An 11,659-nucleotide genomic window follows, 5' to 3' on the forward strand; every position below is an offset into this window, starting at 1 on the left:
TCAAAAAGTTTTTCCCAAATCACAAGACTGCGACAATTCGTCAAAGTCTGAATAGCTTTGTGCAATTAGAGGGTGAGACCCTAGCTAGATACTTGGAGAGATTCAATGAATTATTGCTCCAATGTCCCCATCATGGTTTTGAAAAATGGAGACTTGTGCAAATTTTGTATGAAGGTCTAGATGTGTCCACCCGAACAACGGTTGAGTCAATGTGCAATGGTCTTTTTGTAAACAAGACTGCTGATGCGTCTTGGGACTTCCTGATTGAAGTAGCTGAGAAGACGCAACAGTGGGAATCCATTCGTGAACCTAGAAAGACTACACCTGTAGCTAGGGTCCATAGGATTGAGTCTGATTTTGAAGGAAGTGTAAAGATGGCTGCGCTAGCAAGAAGAATAGAAGCGTTAGAACTACAGAAAAACGCAAACCCTTCTCCCACTACCTTTTGTGAACATGTCGAAATGGCTATCTGTGCTCTATGTATGGATCTGATCACCAAGTCAATGATTGTCCGGAAATGCATGCATTCCAGGAATCTAAGCTTGAGCAAGCAAATGCTATGTTTCAAAAACAAGAGCACAACCCATATTCACAGACCTACAATCCAGGATGGAGAAACCACCCCAACTTTTCATGGTCCAAAGGCCCTGCCCAAGGAGGACCATCTCAACCAAATCAAGGCTATCAAAACAACCAAGGCTACCAATACCCTAGAAATCCTCAACAGCAGTCGTACCCTCAATACACTGCTGATAAGAAATTGTCCAGCATTGAAGAAAGTATCAATCAATTGACCCAACATCTGATGAAAAACGAGAAAGCAACTGATCAGCGAGTCACCGCTCTAGAACTACAGATGGGTCAAATTTGCGATGCATTGAATACAAGAGAAAAGGGTAAACTTCCTAGCCAACCCCAACAAGAACCAAAGAGGATATTTCAAGCAGGCACAACATCATCATCTTGCGAAAGAACCTCACCCGATCAAGTCCATTCCATCACCACTCTCCGAAGTGGTAAAGTTGTTGAGAACAATGTAGGCATACCACAAACAAGTGAATCTGAGCCAAACTTAGCATTGCCTACACCACCTAAGGAAACCTCTAGTCCAGAAAAAGAATCCGAGCACATTAGTGAAGCCGACAAACCTACTGCTAGGAATGTCCCTCTACCTCCTAATGTTCCTATTGCTCCTTTTCCTCAGAGGTTAGTTCGCCAACAGATAAGCACCCACTACAATGAGATGTTAGAACTGTTAAAAGAGTCAACATCAACATTCCTTTTCTTGAGGCAATTAAGCAAATCCCTGCATATGCCAAATTCCTCAAAGATTTGTGCACTCAAAAGCGCAAGATTAATGTGCACAAGCGTGCTTTCTTAGCTGAACAAGTGAGTTCCATTATTCTCAACAAAACTCCACCCAAGTTTAAGGACCCAGGTTGTCCAACCATCTCTTGCACTATCGGAGAACACACGGTCAATAGAGCTTTATTAGATCTAGGTGCAAGTGTGAACCTCCTGCCATATTCTGTTTATGTGCAGTTAGGTCTTGGAGAGTTGAAGCCTACACCTATAACTCTCCAATTGGCAGATCGATCTGTCAAAGTTCCTCGTGGAGTGGTAGAAGACGTTTTGATTAAGGTTGAAAAATTCTATTTTCCTGTAGACTTCATTGTCTTAGATACCCAACCTGTCCAAAACCCAAATTGTCACATTCCTGTCATTCTAGGACGTCCATTCCTGGCGACGTCCAATGCGATCATCAACTGTCGGAACGGAGTGTTGAAACTCTCTTTTGGAAACATGACTGTAGAATTGAATGCGTTTAATGTTAGTCAACAACCTGTGAATCTTGATGATGAGGAGATACATGAAGTCAATATGATTGAGAGTTTGATACAAGATTCATTGACTAGCATTATGTCAAAAGATCCCCTGCAAGCATGTTTGGAAGGTGTTAACATGGAGTTATATGATGATGAATACACTAGTGAAGTCCAATCTTTGCTCGAATCTGTACCTCAAATGGACATCACTAAGTGGCAGAATACAGTGGAACAACCCCCACTTTCTGAGGAGTTTGTTATATCTTCGGACGAGTCGCCTAAGGCCAACCAGGAATTGAAACCATTACCTGAGACTTTGAAGTATGCATTTCTAGGTCCTTCTGATACTTTACCTGTTATCATTTCTTCACAATTAAACATAGAACAGGAAAACAAGCTTTTAGGAGTCCTTGAGGAGCAGAAAGAAGCCTTAGGATGGACCATCTCAGATCTCAAAGGGATAAGCCCCACCATTTGCATGCACCACATTAATCTTGAAGAGAACGCCAAACCATCTAGGGAAATGCAAAGGAGACTTAACCCTAACATGAGAGAAGTCGTTAAGAGTGAGATCTTGAAGCTACTCGATGCGGGTATCATATATCCGATTTCAGATAGTAAATGGGTTAGTCCCATACAAGTTGTGCCTAAAAAGTCAGGCATTACTGTGGTTCGGAACGAAAAGAATGAGTTAGTCCCTTCACGTACAACCACAGGATGGCGAGTATGTGTCGACTACAGGAAGTTGAACACAGTAACAAGGAAGGATCACTTCCCGCTCCCTTTCATAGACCAAATGCTAGAACGTGTGTCTGGACACAGTCACTACTGTTTTCTAGATGGCTTTTCCGGTTATAACCAAATCCATTGCACCAGAAGATCAGGAAAAAACTACATTCACGTGTCCATTTGGGACATTTGCTTTTAGCGTATGCCCTTCGGGCTGTGTAATGCACCCGCTACTTTTCAGCGGTGCATGATGAGCATTTTTTCAGACATGATAGATAGTTTTCTCGAGATCTTTATGGATGATTTCTCTGTGTTTGGTTCCTCTTTTGACGAATGTTGGACCATCTAGTCCTTGTGCTATCAAGATGTAAGCAAAAGAATCTGATTTTAAACTGGGAAAAATGCCACTTCATGGTGAACTCCGGCATAGTTCTAGGACACATCGTATCGGAAAAAGGAATTGAAGTAGATAAAGCTAAAGTCGACCTCATTCAGCAATTACCTCAACCCCACTCTGTGAAGGGGATTCGATCATTTTTAGGTCACGCTGGGTTCTACCGGCGATTCATCAAAAACTTTAGCCAAATCTCAAGACCTTTGTGTAACCTACTTGCCAAAGATGTTGTCTTTGACTTCGATGCTTCTTGTGTGAAGGCATGGGAAGAACTCAAGACTCTCCTCACCACCGCTCCTATAGTCCGACCACCAGATTGGAAACTGCCGTTCGAGCTCATGTGTGATGCCTCTGATTATGCCGTTGGCGCTGTTCTAGGGCAACGTGTTGATAGACTACCATATGTGATATACTATGCTAGTAAAACTCTTAATGATGCTCAACTCAACTATTCGACTACCGAGAAGGAGTTACTTGCCGTGGTTTTCGCATTAGACAAGTTTAGATCTTATCTGATAGGGTCTAAGATCATCATATACACAGACCATGCGGCTTTGAAGTATCTTCTTTCCAAGAAGGATGCTAAAGCTCGCCTTATTCGATGGATACTCTTATTACAGGAATTCGACATCGAAATCCGTGATAAGAAGGGGTGTGAAAATGTGGTTGCTGATCACTTGTCTAGATTAACTTTAGAGTCTATTCATGAATCTGAGCTGATTAGAGAATCATTCCCAGATGAACAGCTGATGTCTATCTCAGACCTTCCTTGGTTTGCTGATATCGTCAACTACCTTGCTGCAGGTAGGATGCCCTCACATTGGTCGAGACAAGACCGCTATAAGTTTTTGGCTGAAGTTAAACACTTCATCTGGGATGACCCATATCTGTTTAAGTATTGCCAGGACCAAATCATTAGGAGATGTGTCCCCAACACTGAACAGAAAGATGTGATATCTTTTTGCCATGACCAGGCATGTGGAGGCCATTTCAGTGCCAAGAAAACCGCTGCAAAGATCTTGCAGTGTGGATTCTATTGGCCATCATTGTTCAAGGATTGCCATGATTTTGTGTGCTTGTGAACGCTGTCAAAAGCTAGGAAGCATTTCGAGGAGAAACATGATGCCATTGAACCCCATTCTGATTGTGGAGATTTTTGATGTTTGGGGGATCGACTTCATGGGTCCATTCCCTATTTCTGACGGTAGATTGTACATCCTAGTCGCAGTTGATTACGTTTCTAAGTGGGTAGAAGCCATAGCAACCAGAACAAATGACCACAAGGTGGTACTTTCATTCCTAAAGGAAAACATATTCGCACGTTTTGGTACCCCTAGAGCTATCATCAGTGACGGCGGTTCACATTTTCGTAACAAGTACTTTGAGTCTTTAGTACGCAAGTATGGCATAACTCACAAGGTTGCTACTCCGTACCACCCTCAGACTAGTGGACAAGTAGAAGTTTCTAATAGGGAAATTAAGCACATTCTGGAGAAGACGGTCAACCCGTCTAGGAAAGATTGGTCATTAAGGTTGAATGATGCTTTGTGGGCCTATAGAACAGCTTATAAGACACCAATTGGCATGTCCCCCTATCGTCTAGTGTATGGAAAGTCGTGCCATCTACCTGTGGAATTAGAACATCGTGCCTACTGGGCAATCAAGGAGCTAAACTTTTCTCTGGACGAAGCTGGAATTCAAAGGAAACTTCAACTCAACGAGTTGGAAGAATTGAGGAATGAGGCTTATGACAGTGCCAAGCTGTACAAGCAGAAGATGAAGATGTTTCATGACAAGCGTATTCTGCGCAAATCCTTCACTCCTGGTCAGAAAGTCTTGCTGTATGACTCCCGATTACATCTTTTTCCAGGAAAACTGCGTTCCAGATGGAAGGGTCCGTACCTAGTACGCACAGTTTTTCCTCATGGAGCTGTAGAGTTGGAGGATGTCTCCAACAAGAACGTTTTCAAAGTCAACGGGCAGAGATTAAAGCCATTCCTTGAGCCATTCCCACCCGACATTGAAACAACCAACCTGGAGGACCCGGTCTATGTGGACTAAACTAGTCCACTCTTTCCCTAAATAACCAAACAGTTTTCCAAATGTTTTTCTCCCCTAAAAACCAAAATTTTTCTTTTTCCCATCCAAACCAAATGTCTCCCGACAAAACCAAAATTTTCCAAAAAGTCCAATCCCATTAAAAACCAAATTTTCTTGTAGATAATGTGTTAGTTAAATTTCCTTTTGTATATATTTTGTGCTCATCCATTGTGACTGCTAATATGATGGATTTTTGCCTTGAATAACGGAGTTTTAATCGAGCTACCACCGTACAATCGGGTATTCTCTCTCCTTTTACTCTACTCAGCATGTTCCTCTTCATATATTGTTGTATAATTCTTTCCATGTTTTGAAACATTGAGGACAATGTTTAGTTTAGGTTTGGGGGTATGGAATGGATACCATGATAATATGCTATAATTGAAAACGAACTTCTTCTTTTTGAAAAAATCGAAAAATTCAAAAAAAAAAATAAATTAAAAAAAAAAAAAAAAAAAAAAAAAATGAAAAAAACAAAAATGGAGCTCATTTACCTTGAAATGTTGACTCTTGTGCAAATATGTATTTTTATTAGGAGTCTTAGTCTAGATATTTAGGCACCCTGATTCTAGCACAATTCACATAGTGATAAGAAATTTGCACGCGCACGATCTACCAATACATGTATGGCCTCGATCTTCAAGGTGTTGGATAGGAAGTTACGATTGCCAATCACTTTAGAATACTGAACGAAACTTGACTAGCTTGTTCTTTGGTTGGTTGGGATAGAAGGTGGAGGTTACATTAAGAAAGACAACCATCGAATTTAACTGGGTGCATCAAAAAGGGCTACCTCTTGCAAAGTGTCATGTAATTTTATTTCTTGTTGTTATGTATCAAAAGTGTTCTGTTCTCTATCAAAAAAAAAAAAAAAAAAAAAAAAAAAAAAAAAAAAAAAAAAAAAAAAAAAACGATGTATATATTCAGAAAAAAAAAAAAAAAAATATCAGAAAAATACCAAAAAAAAAAAAAATCAAGTATTTATCAATTCCATCATCTCTTGTTCCAAAAATAAAAAGAGATTTGTCAATGTAAATAAGAGTCATGTAAATAATCATCTTTTGTTGTTTTTTGTAATAAGCAAGGAGGGTGTATGCCATTGATGTACAACGCGAGAAATTGTGAAATACCTCCAACTCATTCACAATTCTCGTAAAGTCCGGACAGCTAGCTAGATTTCGACCTCAGTTCTTAGCCTGAAACTATCTCTTGGTGATTAGTAGTCATGACTTCAGATCTTTCTTTACACATGTGTAGATACACTTTACACTCTTATCACATGTCCTTATTTGTTATCAGTGCTAGGATTGTGCCTTGATAGCTAGATTGACATCTCCATTTTGCTGTGAGCTTCTACTGTCTTGCACATGTCACATTTGATGGAATCTGAGCTTATATTTTGACCTAGAACTTTGTAGGTACGTTCTAAGCAAACCTTCACGAGACTTCAACTCGTCCACTAGGGACACTTAGTGGTTTAAAAGGCTTAGTGCATACGCTAAATGCATTCGAGAGACCAGCGACAGTGGTATAGTAGGATTTCCTTAGTTTTGTTTTACTTGAGGACAAGTAAAATTCAGGTTTGGGGGTATTTGATGAGTGCTAAATAGTGCATATTTATATATATTTTTGTTGGCATTTAACTCATCTTTTGTGCATTAATTCTACATTTTATCCCATATTCTGTATTTTCATTGTTTTCAAGAATAAATATTTTTCTTACTTAATTTTCATTTTTAGGTAACAAATAAAATCTGGATGAAGTGAGGAGCAAAAAGAGCAGAAAAGTAGTGAAAAGCCGGGAGGAATTACGCAAGGAAGCCGCGAAGAATGTTGTGCACAAGACCAAGAGGGTAGAAATGGGCTCAAGAAGGAGGAATTGTTCTTAAAGAAGTTATGGGCCTGGCATACCCAAGGCCCAAAACCCTTTCTCAAACCCATTTCCACTACCCAAGCCCGTATCGGATTTCAGCCGTCAGATTGAAGCATCTCAGCATCCTACGGTCGCTCCATCATCGCACATCAAACTCCGAAGCTCCCGCTTTACATCGCAACGCCGATCTCCATCTTGGGCCGTCCTTTTCGTTGCATTCCTCCATCCGACGGTCGCTACCCACAGCCTCCCATCTCATCGTTGGATCCACCTACCATCGTCACATCCTACGGATCAGCTCGCCAAACATCGAATCAGATGTTCCCGCTTCACACCCTAGCACCGATGCCTATACTACCACCCAAACACCTCCTTCTTCCCAAAACTTCATCTCCTTCCGACAGTTGCAGAGCTCTGCAACTCCACCACCTCCCCTCTCTGCCGCTGTCACTTCCGTCACCACCACCAGTTCCATCACTGCCACTACTATCTCTTCACCGACAACACCCCCATATCCCTAGCCTAGTTATTTTCTTCTCCTCACAACCTCTGAAACCCTAGGTTTTGGGGTGAGTAAAATAACTCGAAATTAGGGGACAATAGGAGCAGAGGAAGAGCATCAAGGACTAGAGGAGGCATGGGTCGAGCAGAGATTTTGGGAGTTTGTAAGTTAAATTTTGTGTAATTTAAAAAAACCCTAATTTTCTGATTTGGGGATTTACAATTAGGGTTAGTGTTCTGGTATAAATTGTACACTGTGTAACATTGTGAGAAAGAGGGAGGAGACCCAAGTTTAATTTCAGTAAGAATTTTCTCTATCAATTGGTTTTTGTTCTGTGTTCTGTCCCTGTAGCTTTTCTCCATGTATAATAACCCTCTTAGTATCATGTTAGGCTCTCTAACTATGAACTAAACATCTTAACTGGGGCTAAGATGAAACCCTTAGCCTGAATGCTAATTTGTGTGCTGATGTGCTGCTGTTTATGCCAAGATAATTGTGTAAGATGAATTTTTGTTGATGAATACATGTTGCTTTCACCTAGAATGTCAAGCATCCTAGGTAGTTAGAATTCCTCTATGTTTGTTCACTGACTCTACATTGCTTGTTATTGTGTTTGATTAGTTGTGCTTTAAACAGACAACTAATGCTTGCCTTGATTAGTGATTGGAGGTAGTTTATATTTAAAGAAGCTGAGTAGTGCATTGGTTCACATGCTAGTATGGGCTGAGAGGTGAATTCTCAACCCTAGTTTCCATTCATCTGATTCACCCTATCCTCATTGCTGTTCAGAAATTTTCTCATTTTCATTTGCTTGTTCATCTTCAGTTGTTTTGTAACCTTGCTTCAATCTCAATGATTGAATTAGTGTAATGTTCTGCCTCTAAATCAGCTATTCAGTTAATGTAAATGATTAGTAGTTAGTGATTAATGCTTCAGGAATAAAGACTGTGTTGATTTTGATGCTAACCTGAAGTCAATGCATTGAATGTTTAATGTTAGTGGAAAATTAATGTTAGTTCTGTCTAATAAATGCTAGTTCTGTTTATGATTGAGAAATTAATGCTAGCTCAGTTAATAACTGTTAATGGTTGTGAATTTAATGCTTGTTCTGTTAATGGTTTTTAGTGGAAAGTAAATGTTAATTCTGTGTAATGATTGGGAAGTTAATAACTGCTAATGATTAGTTCTGTTGAATGCTAATGATTAGTTCTGTTTAATGTAATTTGCCCTGGTTAGTGTAATCAGCAAGAATTTGGTCACAATAAGAAAGATAGCACCTGCACCCCCTTGTCCCTGTGGAACTGACCTGTGCTTGCCCTGTGTTGCTTGCCGACACTGTGCACTTGCAGTAGAATTTTTAGGACTACATTTCTAGCCCCAACACTAATCGATTTGCTCTTCGTTGAAGTTTGTTGGCGTTCCTCACTTGATGTTTGTACTTGTAACATCTTGATAGTTCATGACCCTTTTGAGAACAAAATGAGCACGTCAATCTTGGACAATATTCAGGCATCTGTGGTGTGAAAGCAACTAGACACATGGTAGATCCTTGAAGTATACAAACAGAGTTTCCAAAGGATGGGTCGATTGATTTTTCCAGCTTGATTGGATTCTCTTCTTCGTCGAAACCATCAAGGTTGATATATGTATTTCTACAATTATCAAAATCAATGTTTTCACATAGAAGACCGACACTTGATTCCTATCTTCATCAGAGTCATAGATCTCAGAGATCTCATCAAGTGTTACATCAAAACCTTTGTTCCCAGTGTATTTTCTACGATTTGGGCACTAGTTTGCGAAATGACCAAAACCTTTACACTTAAAGCACTGTGGCATATCCTCGTCATCAGCCTTGTTTTTAGGAGGGACGCGATTGTGAGGTTTATCTGACGACCTAGGTTTGTCTCTTGAAAACCGTTTACTTCTTCAATAGAATATCCCTAAACTGTCTTGTGATCAAGAAGACTGATTTGTCAAGATCTTCATCCGAAAAATCACCCTCAGACTGATCATCCTCAGAGACATAAATACTTTACTTTTATCAAGTAACTTAGTGTTTTTTCTGTGCTATAAAGGCAACATCCTTTCCGATTTTGGATGTATGTTCATGATCAAAGATCTTTAGATTTCCAACCAATGTATTTCTGGAAAGATTATCAAGGTTATTTCCCTCAACGATGACATGCTTCTTAGACTCGTGTCTAGATGGCAGCGATCTGAGAATTTTCATCACAATGTTCTTTTCAGGAATAGTCTTACTCAATGCAAAGATGCATTAACAATTTCAGGCACTCTGTGATTAAACTCATCAAATGTATCTTCATCTGCCATACGAAGGTTCTCCCAGTCGGAATTAAGGTTTTGAAGCCTAGCTTCCTTTTCACCGGAGTTACCTTCAAATACGGTTTCTAAGATATCCCAAACATCTTTAGACCTAGTGCAGTTAGACACATGGTGCTGAAGATTGGGGTAATGGCATGTATGATGGCATTCAAACCGTCGGAATTTTGCTTTGCAGCAAGTATCTCGGCAGGAATGTATTCACCAATATTCATGGGAACGTTTACATCTCCAACTGCCACAACGGGAGCATCACAGCCATTAACAACATATACCCATGATTTAAAATCACGTGCTTAAAGAAAAGCCCGCATAGCAATTTTTATACCATAAGTAATTTGAGCCATCGAAGACTGGTGGTACGTTAATAGAGATAACACCTCTGTCCATAGAGTCAGATCGCTACAAACACATATTTGTAAGGTCTTAAACGTGTTTGCCTGCTCTGATACCAATTGAAAAAGCGTGGGTCTAACAACACCACCCAATATTTCGCTTAGCAATCTGTATGGACAAACTCGAATATACTTTTAAGAAATCAACAAGACTCAATCAATTAAAAGTATATCAACGAGTTTATATCTCCTTCTTGATTTGATTTACTCAAGCAAGGACTGCAAATTCTAATCAAATACAAGGATAACTTGGATGGTACCAAAGACCAATATCCAAGGATCAATCTATGACAATCACAACCAAAGGTTGGATTACTCTAATTGATGATCTAACGCACAACCTGTATTATTTCAATTATAAAGATAAAACAATATAATGCGGAAAATGAAATAACACAGACCCAGAAATTTTGTTAACGAGGAAACCGCAATGCAGAAAAACCCCGGGACCTAGTCCAGATTGAACACACATTGTATTAAGCCGCTACAGACACTAGCTTGCTCCAAGATAACTTCGGACTGGACTGTGGTTGAACCCCAATCAGTCTCCCACCGATCCAAGGTACAGTTGTACTCCCTACGCCTATGATCCCAGCAGGATACTGTGCACTTGATTCCCTTAGGTTATCTCACCCACAACTAAGAGTTTCTACGACCTAAAATCGCAGGCTTTGACAATAAAAAAATCTGTCTCACACAGACAAGTCTATCAAAGGATCAATCTGTCTCCCACAGATAAACCCTAAAGGTTTTGTTCCGTCTTTTGATAATAATCAAGGTGAACAGGAACCAATTGATAATTCGGTCTTATATTCCTGAAGAACATCCTAGAGTTATCAATCACCTCACAACAATCTTAATCGTATGGTAGTGAAACAAGATGTTGTGGAATCACAAATAATGAGACGAAGATTTTTGTGATTACTTTTTATATCTTTCATATTGGAGATATCAATATCAAGCCAATCAATCTGATTGTACTCGTACGATAGAAGATGCAAGATCAGATCACACACTAAGATAAAAGTAGTATCGGTCTGGCTTCACAATCTCAATGTAGTCTTTAAGTCGTTAACCTGGTTTTAGAAGAAGAAACCAAAGGTTAAAGGAGAAACGACTCTAGCATGCAAACTAGTATCACGCGTAAGCTGTGGGGATTAGTTTTGCACAAGGCTAGATGTCTCCTTTATATAGTCTTTCAAATCAGGGTTTTGCCTTGGTAACAAAGCAATCAATATCCACCGTTAGATGAAAACCTGATTTAGATTCAAGCTAATATTTCTCAACCGTTAGATCGAAAACTTAGCTTGTTATACACACTTGACATGTACGCTTCTAGGTTTGTGTAACCGTACGCAAACGTGTACATTGTTGGTTCAACAATAGTTAACCAAATGGTTAGCCATATGAGCATTTCATATCAACCATGTTCTTCTTCACCATAACTAGTTCAAATGACTTCAAGATGAACTAGTTAGAGAGTTGCTCAATTGCAAG

This window comes from Papaver somniferum, chromosome 3 (assembly GCF_003573695.1).
Source record: "Papaver somniferum cultivar HN1 chromosome 3, ASM357369v1, whole genome shotgun sequence".
Lineage (NCBI taxonomy): Eukaryota > Viridiplantae > Streptophyta > Magnoliopsida > Ranunculales > Papaveraceae > Papaver > Papaver somniferum.